The following is a 16,281-nucleotide window of genomic DNA, read 5'->3' on the forward strand; positions in this document are numbered from 1 at the left end:
CACGACTCTGCTACGCACTTCACCCCGGCGGCCACCTCCGGCGCTTCCGCAGACCACCCTCACGTGGCCGCCGCCTCCCGGCCCCGGAGCTGCGCACCCTCGCGCACTAAAGCACCCCAGGCTGCTCCCACCCCGCGGGACGTCACCCCGCTCGGCCCACCCAGCCCACCTCTTCCCTCGCGTGTGGGGGGGGAGTAAAAGACACCAGCTGTCAGCACCCTAGTTTTCCACATGACGAAGCTCACCCTCACCCTCAAACAGCCCCACTCACCCGTCAGCCTGGCTGCGAGCTGAATCGGCGCTTTAAAAACGCAGTTAGGAAAAGTCTCGACTCTTCTATTTCGCAAAAGGAAAAAAAAAAAAAAAAACCACGCAGCTCGGCCCAGGCACTCGGCAAGATTCTACGTCGTCCCACCAAATTCGGGACTAAGAAAATAGCAATGCCCACCCCACACCTGCTACGCCACTCGCCCTCTGGAAACCCGGCGACCCACCCAGACCTTCTAGAACCTGCTCCGGGGGTGGGGAGGCACCAGGACCGTCCGACACCCCAAAGTAAGGGAGAGAAAGGAGACCGGCACCCCCTCGGCCCCGCCCGGGAGCGCTGTCTCCGGAGCAATCAGAGGCATCCTCCGTCTCTCCCGAGAAAAGAGGGAGACGGCCCGAGGCCCCTGTGCCTGGCGAGTTTTTTCCTCTGACGCCGCGTCCTCTGGAAGCAGCACCACCCCCCGCCTAATTTCTCACCGGCAGCAAAGGTGGGGTACGTGGGAGAATGGAGCGAGTGCTCTCTAGGTTCGGGATGTTGGTCTCCGCGGAGTGAAGAGGTGGGATCTCGAAATGGCAACAGTCTCCCCCCCCTCCCTCCCTCCCTCTCCTCCTCCTCCTCCTCCTCCTCCTCTACTGTTTACCTCAAGTTTGAATTTTATCTGCGCAACATTAGCTGGAATGCGGACATTGAAAAAAACACTCTCTCACCCGGCAGCAGCTCCCGAGCAGCCATGTGGCATCAAGCCACCTCAAAGGGGAAAAAAGTGCTCTTAGCAACACAAACATGGCGAAATCGCCTCGGCATTCCCGGTGAACGCCACCACCCCTACCTTCCCCTGCCCGGCTCCCCAACATCCCGGTCAGGACCGGCGACCCCCTTCCGCGGGAGGCCAGGGGCCCCCGGGAGTCCGAAAGAGAAAAACATTTCGGATGGACCACCGGACCCATCCGCCTCACGGGCAGCAAGGGGGCGGCCGGTTCACCCCCGGGAGGTCTCCACGGGGCACAAAATTCCCACCCCAAAGTCCTGCCGGGCCGACTTTCCCCACCTACAGAACTTACCTTGGCGCTGATCACACGCTGCCGCTTAAATCCCTTTCTCGTTCCTTCCTCCAGAGCGAGCCGCAAAGGGGAAAATGATGCGCATGTATATTTGTAGAGCATATTCTTCTAGAATTTCCCTTTGGTTATCGCGAGGAGCGATGGAAGCTCCGGAGACAGGTGCAGCGCCGGCTGCGGCTGCCGGCTAAAAGTTGTTCTCTGGCGGTGGGCGGCGGGGTCCCCTAGCCGGGGCTGAGGACCCCGTCTCCCAGCCCCCCGGCGGCGTCACCCACTTCTCCTCTCCGGCTGCTGCGCGCGACTGGGCTGCAGGGGAGGTGGCGTAGTTTCTCTTCCTCCCACCTCTTCTCACTCACTTGTTTTTGTAGCCGTGGGCTCCCCTAATGCTTTCCTCTCCACAATGTTGTTTCATTATATCATGTCCATCATGTGACACCGGAGAGGCCTCTCTATGGAAACTTAAAGGGGCTCCCACGTGACTGCAGCAGCAACAACAGCAGCAGCGGCTGGACTAGCGGCGGCCGCAGCGTTCGAACCACCACCCACCGAGAGCCCCTCGCGGCATCCCGAAGGGGCTTCTGGCGCTGCAGAAGCCCAGATAAGGGAGCCACAGCATCCGGGGGCTGCTGGCGTCTGTGCGTGCGCGTAGCCTTTGCTCATTACATAGGAAACCCGGCAGAAGGAGCGTCCTTAAATCCTTCCCTACAGTCACAAAACCCACGCTCTGTTTAAAATGACATTTCGTGGCTCCTACTTATTTCCCCCCAAGAGCAAAGAGTCTTCTATCAGGTCTGATTAAATTTTACAGAGTCAGAAAGAAAAACCGGATTTGTCCCTCAGCAAGTTCAGCCAGCTCTGGGGTAAAAAAGAAATGACAAAACAATAATAACAGAAGTAGAATCAGGCATTTGATACATAATTACCAGCATCACCAGCTTTAAAGCTCTCTGGAATTACATTCCTCCGGTAACTGTTGATGAGGCTCACAGGAGGTAAAATGCAATGCAGTTTTTCTCTTCCGCAGCTATATTAGGGCTTTGTTGCTGACAACAGTGAAAACTTGTTTGTGTCAGGAAGTGAGGTACGAAGATATGACCTGGAAGATACAGAGAAAACCAGAGTGGCAGTTTTTGCATTACTTCTCTGACCACATTCTTTCAAAGGGTGAGAGGCAGCTGGTCTGCCGAAAAGTGCGTAGTGTGTTTGGTTACATAGGAAAGAAAATAACCAGGGAAACATTTTCCCTTAAATTATACCATACATATTAGCTAATAGAAATGATATACGTATATGCCCTCAAAGAGAGCAAGAAAAAGAAAAGAGTGCGTTTTAAAGATATTTTGAAACAATAATTCTGTCTACGCTCCTAGCACTTAACTGAAGCATTTAACACGCACTTTGAAAGTCTTCCTAAGTCCAGTGATGTGTGGAAGTGACCACGTCGCTTTGGAGTGCTCTTACGACTGAATCACAGCCCCTTCGTGAGCTTCTGCCTGCAAGTTTCTCGTGGACCTTCAAGATTTCATCCTGTAAATCTCAGTTAAATCGCTCTTTCAGTGTTTTAGCCCATGCCTTTCCATTTATAAGGAAATTCCCTGCACGGATTGGCGGAATTATGAATAACTTGGCAGGAAGGTAGAGTGGGGTGAAGCGCACCCCTTCCTTTGGCTTTGCCTTAGCCATCTTTCTACCTCATCAGCCATGATGAATGATCTCCCTTCTATAGCCACAATATGTCCCCCAATTTTTACCTGCCTGTCTAATGCCAGATTCCTCCATCCCTTTCCCTTTCTTTTCTGCCTTTGCCTTCGGTCCCTTCCTGCCTGGGCCCTTAGGCCTCCCCACATACTCCTTCCTCCCCTGCACCTCCCCCCCACCCCCTCTTCCCACCTCAGTCTCCCCTCTCAACAACTCTTCCTCCTTACCTCTCTTTGACCTCCTTTATTCTCCTTCACAGCCCGGCCCTTGACTCCTCGGCCTCTTCTTCCCCTTCTTTACCTGCAGTGTCCTGCCCCTAATGGACCTCCTTCACACCCTTCCCTCTGGTCCCATCCCTTCTGACGCCAAACCCCAGCATTCCTCAGTGGCTCGGCCTGGTCGGCTTTAGCTTGATTTTGTTCCCGTGCCCCTGGGCTGGGCAACAGGAGTGCATAGTACAAAGAGGAGGCAAGAATCCCCCTAGGCTGTGGCCCCAACCTCGCCACCCCCCCCCCCGCCGGAGTCCGGTTGCGGCGCTTCCTGGGCGGATGGTTGGGACTTGCTGCAGCAGCTGCGGTTCTGCTGTGTCATGCTAGAAGGAGGCGGCGGCGGCGGCGGCCGGAGCTGGAGGGGGAGGAGGGGAGGAACCTGATCTCTCCGGTAGCGAAGGGCTGGAGGCAAACACCGAGCTCCCCCAGAGCCGCCCGGGAGCAGGGAGGGCTCCGCTACTTCGGGGGGCCCTCCCCGCGGGGCAGATGGTAAGTGGGGCGGCGCAGGTGGTCGCCTTGGGAAGGGAGCGCGCAGGGGGGTTAGGTGGGGAAGCAGGGAGAACTAGGAGTCCCTGGACCAAAGTGAAGGAGCCCAGTTGTCCAGCTGAAGGGACCCTGGCATAACGAGGACCAGCTAAACGCAGCAGTAATTACCATGCGAATAACGCCCAGCATCTCACCCAGGCTACACCGGGGAGCTGTTCGCCCCCAGCCCGGGGAGAGCTAGGGGCAATGATTCAGGGTGTATGAGGCATAGGTCCTGGCGCTTTAGGGTGCAGCGGACTAGCAAAAGTCAACATATTCCATATTCCTCTAGCCTGACTGCACTTTCTGGGCTGTCTTGTTTAACACCAGGGGAATGGGAAACCTGCCCAATCTCACTTTAGCCTCGAAAAGAACGCTTTTGGCCAGTAGCCTCGGACACACAGCTCCTGGTGCAATTAAACAATCGATAGGAAAAATAACTTCCCCTCACCACCCTCTTTCTCCAAGCTCCTCTCACCAGAGTAACCTATGCTGTTTAAAGAAGAAAGAAAACTATGTTGTATTCCCTTACCCCCCCCCACCCCAGCTTCTGCTCCACCCAAATTGCCCAGACTGCTGCTATTCACCCCCCTTTCAGCCTATGAGTCTCAGAAGAAACTGTCTTGCTTCGTGTTGGATGAGGGGACTGCCCGAAACGCTGACAGTCTCACCTCCATTGCCCCTTACCCATTGGGGGTGATTCCTTTAACTGAGTGCAATTCTCAGGGCAACTTTTTCTTTTTAATTTTGATTCCTTTTCCATTTTGCTCAAGCTAATTTCAAATCACTTTGTGAAACATCTTTTTTTTTTTTTTTTAATGTCAATCATACATTTAGAAGTAAGGGGTTGGTGGGATGAACTGAAAGGCCAGTGACTGTCTCAAAAGCACATGCTGTTGCTAGGGAACTATAGCTCATCCTGCTCTCTAATCACTAGCATGTTCTGTGGAAATCAAACTTCTCAGGGTGTTATTAAAATGAATGGCATTTGGTGAAAGGCGTTCTTGCTTGTGTTGTAGTGTCTTGGGTTATTGTCGATTGCCTCACACCCACATATCTTGTTTTCCTAATTCGATTTCTGTATGTGCGTCACTGCCAGGGACACGCAGACTAGACCAGTCAGGTTCACTTCCTGTTTCTCAGAACTGGTTTATATTTGGTCTCGTAGCTCTAGCTGGTAAAACATTATCAACTGATCCTCTTGGAAAGAAACCTGTGCTTTCCATGGAAATGAATTATCCCAATTAAATTCTAATTCCCATGGAAAATGTCATCCTTTGAGGAATCGACTGCCAGTTGCCACTTTAGGAACTATTTTTGAAAGGTAAAGCCTAGAAAAATCTATCGTCCTTTCTTTTACCTAGATTCTTCATTCCTCAGCATTAGAACTAAAACAAACTCAGGTAGAGAGTAGATTAAAGGATGATATTTCTAAACTGAAGCACACACACACACAAAATGCACATTGAAACGGGGAAATCATTAAGACTAAATAAGGCATAGAATTGAATGGCCTGCAGGCCCCAGGAGGACAGATTTGCTTGGGTTAGCATTGGGGCATTCAGAGAACAGAGTGTGATTACAAGGCTACACTACAGAATAGCAGCCATCCCTTTCTGTACTAATTGTCTCTTTTACCAATTCCCCCATGACCCTGGACAAAACAGCCTGCTTTTATTTTTCATTTCCTTCCTCTTTATAACAAACATATGGCAGAGGCAATAAAAAAATAAACACGATGTAAATAGTTAGGTGGGTCTGATGTTGTTAATTTATTTAGATGGGAAAAAAAAGGGTGCCTGGACAAGTGAGACTGAACATGGGGAAACATTACAGACTGGATGACCTTGGGGGGAGCCCTTAAGTTCTTCTGTGTCTGTTTCCTCATTGGCAGCTTAGCCAAAGTGCTGGACTAAAGAATCTCTATGATCCCTTCTACTGACAACTTTCTGTGATGATATGGAACTCACTACATAAAAAATTCAATTGCAGCTGGATTTTGCAATGTTAAATTTAACACTGAAACTTTGATGTCTACTCTTACATACCATGGAGGAAACGATTAGCTCTTTAGGCACCATTTGTTGGTGTCAGTTGCTAGTCAATAAACTCTAAGTTACCCCCATTGTACTTCTTCCTGCTTGCCTGGTGGTATTGTGGAAGCATCTGGGTAAAAGGTAGAAAGAATATGAAAGTGTGTAGACAGTTCTTTCAGTCATTTTAAATTAGTTAACCCAAGTACTTTGATGAGCAAATGGTGGCGTGGTGAGGAAGGACTGCATAAGAAATAATCAACTGAATCCACAGGGAACTTTAATTACTGGTAATCAAATGTATACCTAGCAGAGGTTTGCAAATGTTTTAGAATCAAAATGTTAAAAAAAAAAAAAAGTAGCATTAGAAAAAGGGAGGCTTGTGCCAGGAAGAAAAGACCTGACTTTGAAATCCAATTCTGTCATTTAAATTTTTTATGACTGAGTTTCTGCTGTGTGTCAGGCACAGGATTAGGCCCTGAGACCACAAAGGTGTACAAGACAGCAGCTTTGAAGCATAATGAGAAGATAGATGAGTCCCAAGTTGAAAACACAAGAGTGAGATGGTATCAGTAAAGGAACTCAAGGAAGGTGCCTTAATCCTAACTGGACACAGTCTGGGTTTCTAAAGAGAGGATGAATTTAGATGTAAGTTCTGAAGGAGGAGAAGCAAGCCAGGTAAGTGGATAGGGTAAAAAGAAATGTATACCAGGCAAAGAAAGTACTGTAGTAAAGTCCTGGAGGTAAAAAGGTGTGTCCAGAGAGTTGAGGGTGCAGGACAGTTCCCAGCAAGCAGTAGGCTCCACCCAAACGCCCACACCAATGCACTATCTATCACCTTCCTCCCTGCCCACCCCCACCACCACTGGTAAACCTGTAATTTCACAGAATCTAAGAGTTACTTTTGTTGTGTTTTGTCAGGTTTTTCTTTCTTTTTTTTTTTTTCAGTTATTTGTAGCTACAGATGAAAGAATCCATGCTATAATTATCTTTCACTTTCTGACTTATTTCACCTAGCACAATCACCACAGTATTCATCCATATTGCCTCCAAAGGCACTGTTTCATTTTTTTTTAACAACTGGATAGTATTCCAATGAGCACAGATGCCAATCATTTGTCATTGGGCAAGTAAATACCTCTTGAGTGCATGGCAGAAGTTCGAAGGCTATATCCAGCAAGGTCTTATGTTGTAAGAGGTCAATGTGTCTTCTTAAGAACTTTCAACTTATCCCAAGGCCAGTGAAGCATCACTAGTGAGTTTTAAGGAACACAGTGAGGGACCAAATGTCCATTTTGGAAAGTTCACTCCAGTTTGGAGAATTTCTTAGTGTAACACTGTAAGTTTGGAGTAGGAAAGAAATGATAGACCCCTAAAATAAGGCATCAAGGATGGAAATGGGGAGATGGGAGGGATTTAGGAAATATTAAGAACACAGAAACATCTGAATCATCTTATTGATTATATCTGCAGGATGAAGGAATAGGGGGAAATGGTAACACACACTCCATTAGGTAAATGGAGGATGGTGGCCCCATTCACCAAGATGGGTACTTCAGAGGAAATATAGGTGGAGAAGAGAAGGTGAGTAGTTTAGTTTTAAACACGCTGAGTTTGATGATCTTAGGATACCATGGTGAAGCTGTCCATTTTGTACTAAGCCAGGGGTCTGGAACTCAGGAAAGAGCTCTTGCTGGTGTCATCAGAATAAGCATGGAGGTAGATGGGAGCTTCAAGAAAAGGAACAGAGTAGGAGAGAAAGAGAGGACCTACTGAGGAACCCTCTGAACATATCTGAACAGTGAGGAAACATTTAAAACATGAGGAAACGGAGATATACGGGAAGGACATGCAGAGAGGTAGGAGTATTAGGAACAAGTCACTTCCCAGAAGCCAAAGGGGGAAATGTCAACAGAATTAAATGCGAAGGAAAGGTCAAGAAAAATGAAAAGTCCTTGGATTTAGCAACAAGGAGGTCATTGTTGTGGCTGGCAAGGAGGAATTTATTGGGGTGTGGGATATTAACCAGATTGCAGCAGATTGACTACTGGGTGCGTGTAGAGGAGATTCTTTTGGATAAGACGGACTAAAGGGCAGTAGGGAAGGAAAATAAAGATGTCGCAGAGGAAGTAAAATTATGGTTTGTGAAGTTGAGGCTGTATAAGCACAAAAGGAAATGATAAGTGACACAACTGGGTTCTTCACGCCTTCTCTTTCAAATGAAATACCATCACCATCCTCCGGGTGTTCAAGCCAAAAAGCATGTAAACGTCCCTGACTCTTCCCTTTCCCTCAGATCTTATATCCAGTCCGTGAGGAATTTCAGGTCAGTGCAACCACCCTAACACACACACCATCTTCTGGGTTCAGTAGTTTTCTAGTTGCTTTTCCTACTTTCTCTCTTGCCTCTATTCTTTACAGCACAGCTAGAGTGACATAAATCAAAAATATATATCAGATCATATTGCTTCTCTTCTTGGAATCCTCCCATGTCTTCTGAATGTACTTGGGGAAAGTCCAGACTCCTTGGCCAGCCTAGAAAGCTCTATGTGGCAGGAACCCAGACCACCTTCAATATTGGATCCCACCACTCCCCTGCCTATTCTCATGCTGACTTTTTTTCTATTACTCAAATGCTTTGGATTTGCTCTTGTTTCAAAGGACTTACCCAGATACTTCCATTTCTTAAAATATGCTTCAGTCATTCTAATCTCTATTCAAATGCCACCTCTTCAAATAATGTCCTTCTTGACCACTCACTCTGCCTTAACATCCCTCTCTGTCCACCTTCCCAACCAGCCTATGTATTTTCTTCATGATAGCAAGACTTTATTATTATTTGTTTTTGTTGCTTACAGTTCAGACCTCCTCTAAAACATAAACCCCATAAAGGCAAGTACTTAAAAATGTTCACTGGATGTTTGTAGAAAGAAAAGGAGATGGCCAATAGATTAGCAGAAAGTAGAGGCATCAAGAATCAGAAAATGGTATGGTTAAGTGATGATGGACTACTAACTAGGCTTTTAAGATTCTAGAAGTGGAAGAGGTTCTAGCTGTGTAGGCTAGACATTCAGATACTCAGAGTTTCACTTTGTGGTTAATAACAATACATGTTTCACATGGCTATTGGTAAAATTAAATGGGATCATATAGGTATAGGTATAAGGCCATCTTGTCAAGCTGTTATCAAGAAGTCAGTACTTCTGTGAATCAATTTATAATCTCTACATGTGAGCTCTTAATGTGGGCTCCCCTAAAATGGAGCTAGCATTTCATGATCACTTAGTGTTAGGAAAAGTAGCTAAACTGTGACTTTAAAAAAATACTAGGGTATCTGAAAGACCATGGAAATATATTATTTAAGAAGAAATCAAAGCATTATTGCAAATCAATAAGAAAAACATCAAACAACCCTGGAAAGCTGGGCAGAAGGTCTGACAAATACAGAGTCATGAAAATACAAAATGATCTTTAAAATATATAAAAATGCTCACCCTTTCTCATAACAAGAGATATGCAAATTACAGCTGCAATGAGAGGTACTTTTTTTTTAACATATCTGGTTGACATGAATCAAAAAGTTTAATAGCATACTTGGTTTGCCAGACTAGGAAGTGAGCACTTTATTACATTCTCAGTAGGAGTGAAAGTTGTTACAATTTCTGTGGAGGGCTAGCTGGCAATATCTATCAAGTTTTTCATTGTATAAAGCCTTTGACCTAGCAATTCCACTTTTAAATATTTATCCATTAGGTACGCTCATTTCTATGTTGAAGGATGACTCTTCTCAGATCTTCATCGAAGCATTATTCATAGTAGTTAGACTGAAAACAGCCTACCCATCCATGGACAGAGGCCGGACTAAATAAATCATGGTAGATATACAAGTGAGAGACAACTTTGAAAGGCTGAAGCAGTTCTAGGTGTACTGATGTGAAAAGACCTTCGCGATACATTACGAAGTTAAAAAAAAAAAAGTAAGATGAAGAACAGTGTTTGTGTTTTGCTAACAATGTGTGTGTAAAACAGTATCTGCCAGAAGATAAGGTACAGCACAAGAGCAGATGTGGAGAAACCAGTTGGAAAGGAATATCAGAGATTCTTGTGAGAAGTGATGACTTCTCCAATGAGGGTAGTGGCATGTACAGGAAAGAAATGATCAGAGTCAAGAATTATTTTAAAGATTCTGACAACTGAATTGAAATGGTGGGCTATGGAGAGAGGAGTCACTGACTTACTTAAGAGTTCTTCCAAGTTCCAGTGCATGAATGCAGGTATCAGTTTCCAAGATGGAGACGCTTGGAATGATAACAGAATGGTAGGGTGGGTCAGAAGTTCTCCATAAATGGAGATCTTTACCACAAACATGTAACAAGGGCCTGATGCTCAGCAGAGCTGTTAGGACTGGATTATTAAATTCTGTCTACCAAAGGAGGGTAAATAGAAACAAAAGTACAGCTGGTCAAGGACTAAAGTTGGATCGTTCAGATATTGGATCAAAAAAGAGAGAGAGAGGCAATGGAGACTGAGAGTCAAAAATCAGAAACAAAACCAAGAGACTAGCTTCAAAAGAATCAACACAAGAGATTGTCAAGGAGGGTCAACTCATGTTAAATGCTCCCAAAAGGCCTAAGAAGATCCTTCTAACTTGTATTTCTCTTAAACCTTAAGCTCCTTGAGAATTGGGATTATTTATTTTTGTATCCTCAGTGCTTGCCTCACACATAATAAACGATCAATAAACTTCTGTGAAATTGGAGAGAAAGATATAGAGAGATGGAGAGTGTTGTAGGGCTAGGGGGAGGAGAGAATCGAATGGAATGAAATGCATCTTCCAGTCTCAAGAATAGCCAAGATTCTCTTGAACATTACCCCAAGCCAGACTTGATTTTAGGGAAAGCAAGGATCTGCTCCCTTTTTTTACTCTTAAAGTAACACATTGATTGAGCTCTCATAATGCCATGCTGTTGAGATACCCACTGCAACCATTTTGATAAGTAATACTCACCTGTGTCTGGTCATTCTGAGTGATTGTTGTCTTTATTTAGGTCCTGGGTGGTGACAAAAAGAGCAATTTGCTCTTCCTCATCAATCTGACTCCATCATCCGACCTTAAATCACTTGATGGAGTCTGGAGAATCCATTTCACTGCCACTACAGTTCTGGAATACATTTAAGCACCCCTAAGGATGCTCAGCCCCAGTTTCCCATCAAAGGGAAAGATGACTTTTGTCAGGAAGAGACTTATCATCTCTTAGAGAAACTATCAGCTTCTTTGTCTATTATTGTTTCTGCCAAAAACTACAGCAGTTACCAGGGGAGACTATAGAGGAAACCAAAGGAAAAAGGTTTTTGACTTTGTCCTTGGGAAAATGAAAACATTCTACATAGCAAAAGAGATGTCATGACTTTTTGGGCCAAGGTCCTTGGATTAGATACTAAAAGAATAAATGTTGTTTAAGCAATATTTTAAATAGTAGCATCCTGTATTATTTAGTTAGACCATAGGTAGCAAACTTTTTCTGTAAAAAAAAAAAAATTTCTGTAAGAAGGCAATATTTTAAGCTTGGGCATAAAGTCTGTTCCAACTACTCAACTCTGTATTGTAGTTGGGAAGAAAATAAATGAGCATGGCCATGTTCCAATAAAACTTTATGGATTCTGAAACTGGAGTTTCATATAAATTACATGTCACATAATATTATCCTTCTTTTGATCTTTTTCAGCTATTTGAAATGTGAAAACCATTCTTAGCTCATAAGCCATACAAAAACATGGTGTGGGCTGGATTTGGCCCAGGGACAGTAATTTGGCAACTTCTGATTTATACAAACATGAGGTTCCGGCTGTAGACTTCTGAAGAAAATAACGTTTCATGTATACCTTTTAATTATATCTTGTCAGATTTATTTGAATATAGAAATACATTTACCTCCAATTTACTTCCTTGGGATAAAGTATGTCTCCCCAATTCAGTATTAATTTAACACTTTGCACCTTCCTTAAAATGAATCAATGAAAGCATTTTGCATCTTTATAGAACACACAGAATAATTCTCACTACTTAACCTTATAAGTGCTCAAACCAAGAGAGGACATGACATATCAAAAATGCATTAATTCTTCCAGAAAGTTCTTATAATGGTCCACTTCTTACATAGTTTAGTACTGAGTGTTAAAGAATTAGAAATGAGAGGAGAAGATATAGAAAGATCCATCCATCAGTCATCCATCCATCCATTGATGAAAAATCTAGTAACTGTTGTCAGTGAGAATTATTTGACTATAATACAGTATAAATGTCATCATTTGAAGAAACAGTAGCCAGACAAAGCTAAGTTGAAATTTGAGCTCTTTTGTGTCCCAGCTGCATGACCTTGGACTGATTACATAAACTTCATGTTTTTAAAATGTGGATAAATAACACCTGCCTGTCAAGGAGGATGTGGGCATTAAATAAGCTCGTATATGTAAATCAGCTTGCATGGTACCTGGTAGTGGTAAATAATCAGGGCATGGGAAATGTTGGGTAATGCCAACATGAAGGTATAGAATGTGTACAACTAAAGAATCACTCAAAGACAAAGCCGAGTAACCTTGTAAGTCAAGAACTTATGCATGCAAGCATTCTTAGAACCCACAAGCCTGAGGGTTGACACCTTGCAGAGAACATTTGGGTGGAAACAAAAACAGAAGTGACGTGTCACAGAAGTATACAGTAAGGCCCCTGGCGAGCTGTCCTGCGTTTGTCTCCCCTAGTAACCAGCAGCTGCGTTGTCAAAGAGCTCCACCTACAAGTTCAGCTCCTGAACCTCCCACTACTTAACACCAGTTCAGACTGGGAGAAAGTATAATCAGAATCTGCCCAGCTTCTTGCTTCCTGCCAGCCAGGTCACTGTGCCTCAGACCCCTGCACACTTCTGTTAGGCTTCTCTCCCCTACGTTTGTGCAGTTCTGGGCTTTCACCTTGACCTCCACACCTTCGGTCAGATCATTCTGCACTGCATTCCCATCTTCCTGTAAAGTTGGGACCCCATCTTGGACCCTGGCCTTTCTTATGACTCTAATGTCTTGTTCAGCTTATCTCTGACCAGTTTTCTTCCCCAGAGGGCTGTGTCTTGCTGCCCACACTCTGCTGTGGTCCTAAATTATGGTACACTTGTACTTCACCCTTCCTGCTGGACTGCTCAGTAGGAATAGCTTACAGCTTGCTATGAGCCATCAGGTCTTGTGCAGCCCGGCTGCCATCATCCAAGTCAGCTTCTGCATTCATAGCCCTTGATGGATTCTGCCCCACCCCAGTCTTGGCTCATGCTGTCTCCACTGGCCATGTATTGTCAACCGGTTCTAGCATGCCTTGTGATCCTGTTATGGCAACATCAATAATGCTTTCCCAATACAAATGACAAAATTATTGGCAAGGGGGAAAATACGGGGGTAATGGAGAACTTCAACATCTACTGACAAGTTCATTCTGCTGAAAAGTGAGCACTGACTAAAGTTGGCATGACTTAAATTTAAGCTAATTGCTTATTGAAGAGGTACTATTCTATACTTAATTCTAACCAGCTAAGAAGAATGGGTTGGCGAAGTGGAAGTGACAGATAACTTAAAGTAAGTGACCACGGCATCCTTGAATTTGTAATAGCCACAGAAGGTGATTCTGTACTTGCTAGTCCAACACAAAGAAGACTTGAACAAGTTAAGGGACGTGAGATGCTGTCTGGTCAGGAACCAGGAAAGAAAGCTTAAGAGGAATAAAATGATGTGGTTTAAATTCTTATAAAATCGCTGAAGATAAGGGAGACCCATGTAGCTGTTGAAGAAGCATTGCAATAAGCTGGTATTTGTAAAGGACATGGACAAAAGAGGTAGGAGACGGGATATATAACAAGGCTTCATTCAAAAGAAGGGTTCTGACCTGTGCAAATAATCCAGAAGGCTAATGTCCAAAGACAACTAAGGTCTGGGGAAAGTATTGAGGACAATGAATAGTTGTTGGTTCTTTGTGTGTGTTTATAAAGGATAGCAAAGAAGGGTTGGGCTACAGCATGGAGCAGACTGTCTAACACTCATTGTTTAACTGAAAAACAGAATTAATGCGACTATAGCATTTCATAAAATCAGTATGTTTAACATGGTAGTGTTTTGCAGGGAGGACTCCCAAAGCCGTCGTTAAGCAGTGATGCATCATGAAATACATTTGCTATCAAATAGAGGGTCTAGGGACTTTGTCTTACCCCGTCAGTGTCAGTTACACTCAGCAGAGGAGTCCACTTTATCCTGAAAGTGGAGGAATCCAAAGGAAGGAATCAGGCAGCAACTGAAGGCCACATTCAGAAGGGCATTGTCTTTGGAGAGAACAGAAAGACACTGGGTGAGCACCAGAGTGTTTGGGTACCATGTCCCCCCTCTTCTGAAGCACCACTGTGATTGACTTAAAGCCCCTTGCTCTGGGGTCCAACTTAGCGCCTGTTGACTCCATGAATAGCTCCTCCAAGAATATACTTAGATCAAGTTATAGTTCTGAGTTCACAAAATAAGGTATGAAAGGTGAAATGAGTAAGACTTGAGGGAGGGAGGAAAGTAAAGTTAGGAGAGTTGGAAGCTATGTTAAAGAAGGAATTCAGAGGTTCAAATCAGTTGGCTATGGAGGAAACTGTTCCAAGCACTTATCACCAGACCTTTAAAAACTGTTATACGCAGGTGTGAATTTAAGCAGCTTAGTACGTAATGAAGGGGCAATGTCTTCATGATTTTAAATCTCATTTCTACTAGGTTAATAGTTTGGTGAAAACAAATGATTTTCCAAATGGCAGAGGATTGGTCATTTTCTACTAAAACAATGATTTTTGATACTGAAAGATACAGTCCTTACGTTCGCTGTTGTCTTCGCCCAGGTATTCCTCTTTCCCAGCTGCTCTGCCCTTGGAGACATCCAGTAGATCCGCCAAAGATGACTCTACCTTTATCTCTAGGGGGCAGGATGTGTGATTCAGGCTAAGCCAAACAGTGGGCTCCATTTCCTTGGCTCTAGATGTCACCTATCATTCCAGTCAAAGAGAATGTCAGTTTCTGCTAGGAATACTAAGACAAACGCACTTGCCTTCTGGAAGTGAAAGAAGCGAATGCAGAAGCATGTAACCCGGGTGTTCTTGGCAGTCATCTTAGAACTGTGAGGGCGGAGCAATTGAGAACATTCTAGCCTCTTGGGCTGCTGAAAGGTAATGAAACTTCCCCAGTAAAAGAGGGAACCATTAAGTCCTCTCCACATTGTGTGAACTACATAACCAAATAGGACCTTGAGGCCTTTGAACTTTCACTTATGAGAATTAATAAATTCTGCTTTTCATTTGTCAGTTTGACTTAGCTTTTCTATTTCTCTCTGAATCAAAATGATAGAAAAAGTATATGGCTAAGATCAAATAGCATACATTTCCGATGAATTTAAGAGTTAAATGTGAAAAATAACCCAGACAAGAGTAGTTGTACGCGTTGAAAATGAAAGTAGTGTAAGCATTTCTTGACTTTTGGGTGGTAAAGGCTTTCAGGAACAAAAATGTAAAGGTTTGTAGTTTATAAAATAAAAGCACTGGATAGTTGACTAATTACAACATTTTATAAGTTATAAATAAAATTAAAAGATAAATAAGATGTTTTAGAACTTTTATACATATGTACATATATGTACATATGCACACATATATCAAAGGATAGTGGCATTAATATATAAAGAGCTCATAGAAACTCATAAGAGAAAATGGATAGCAAACCTGAAAAGACATAACAGGAAAAAAAAAAAGGAATGGCCCTCCCAGGTGGCGCAGCGGGTTAAAGCACTGCACTGAGAAACTAAAGCCACTTCCACATGAGTTCGAACCCCGCCTGCCCTGGAGGTGACCACATGGCGAGGCAGACCTCTCCTGACCCGCCCGCTGCTCCCCTCAGCAGTGTACTTCGTCGGATCTGCCTGTTCTGCTTCCCCTCTGTCTCTGGTGAATCCTCTCACCCTCCGCATCTCTGGCCTGTACCCCAGTTCTGTACGAATAAATAAATAAATCTTTAAAAAAAAAAAAAAGGAATGAACTAGTTAGTAAAACTGAAAAAGGGCAAATCTTACTTGTTAATAGAAATGCAAAATAAAAAGTAGATGTCTTTATGGCTACCAAGCTATCAATCAATTTAACAAGTAATATTGCATAAAGATATAGGGAGACAAGCATCCTCACATAAATGTCCATATAAACTGATCCATTCTAGACAGCAGTTTGGCATTATGTATTAAAAAAAACAATATATACAAACCATTTGACATAATTTTTTTATAGGACTTTATCTTAAGAAAATAATCATTCACAAAATTTAATGTAGAACTATACTTAGACTATTTAATACAGTATTCTTTACGGTAAAACTTGGAGATAACCTAC

General features: G+C 43.8%; 2 long non-coding RNA genes across 9 annotated transcripts in view; one reads left to right on the forward strand and one right to left on the reverse strand.

Moving 5' to 3' along the window:
- Positions 1-3,497, reverse strand: part of LOC105853246 — a 63,457-nt gene extending 59,960 nt beyond the window's left edge. For both annotated transcript variants that reach the window (XR_001145106.1, XR_001145107.1), the window contains exons 1-2: positions 3,252-3,497; positions 1,330-2,422 (exon numbers count right to left, since the gene is read on the reverse strand). This is a non-coding gene — a long non-coding RNA (uncharacterized LOC105853246). The remainder of the gene's footprint in view (positions 1-1,329; positions 2,423-3,251) is intronic.
- Positions 3,498-3,615: 118 nt separating this feature from the next.
- Positions 3,616-16,281, forward strand: part of LOC105853240 — a 151,970-nt gene continuing 139,304 nt past the window's right edge. For 3 of the 7 annotated variants that reach the window (XR_001145090.1, XR_001145093.1, XR_001145091.1), the window contains exon 1: positions 3,625-3,782. This is a non-coding gene — a long non-coding RNA (uncharacterized LOC105853240). Of the gene's footprint in view, positions 3,783-16,281 lie in introns of all 7 variants that reach the window. The other 4 variants (XR_001145094.1, XR_001145092.1, XR_001145089.1 and 1 more) reach the window with 4 other exon arrangements.

The sequence above is a fragment of the Condylura cristata genome, unplaced genomic scaffold (genome assembly GCF_000260355.1).
Source record: "Condylura cristata isolate star-nosed mole 26May11 unplaced genomic scaffold, ConCri1.0 scaffold00005, whole genome shotgun sequence".
In the NCBI taxonomy this organism is placed as follows: domain Eukaryota; kingdom Metazoa; phylum Chordata; class Mammalia; order Eulipotyphla; family Talpidae; genus Condylura; species Condylura cristata.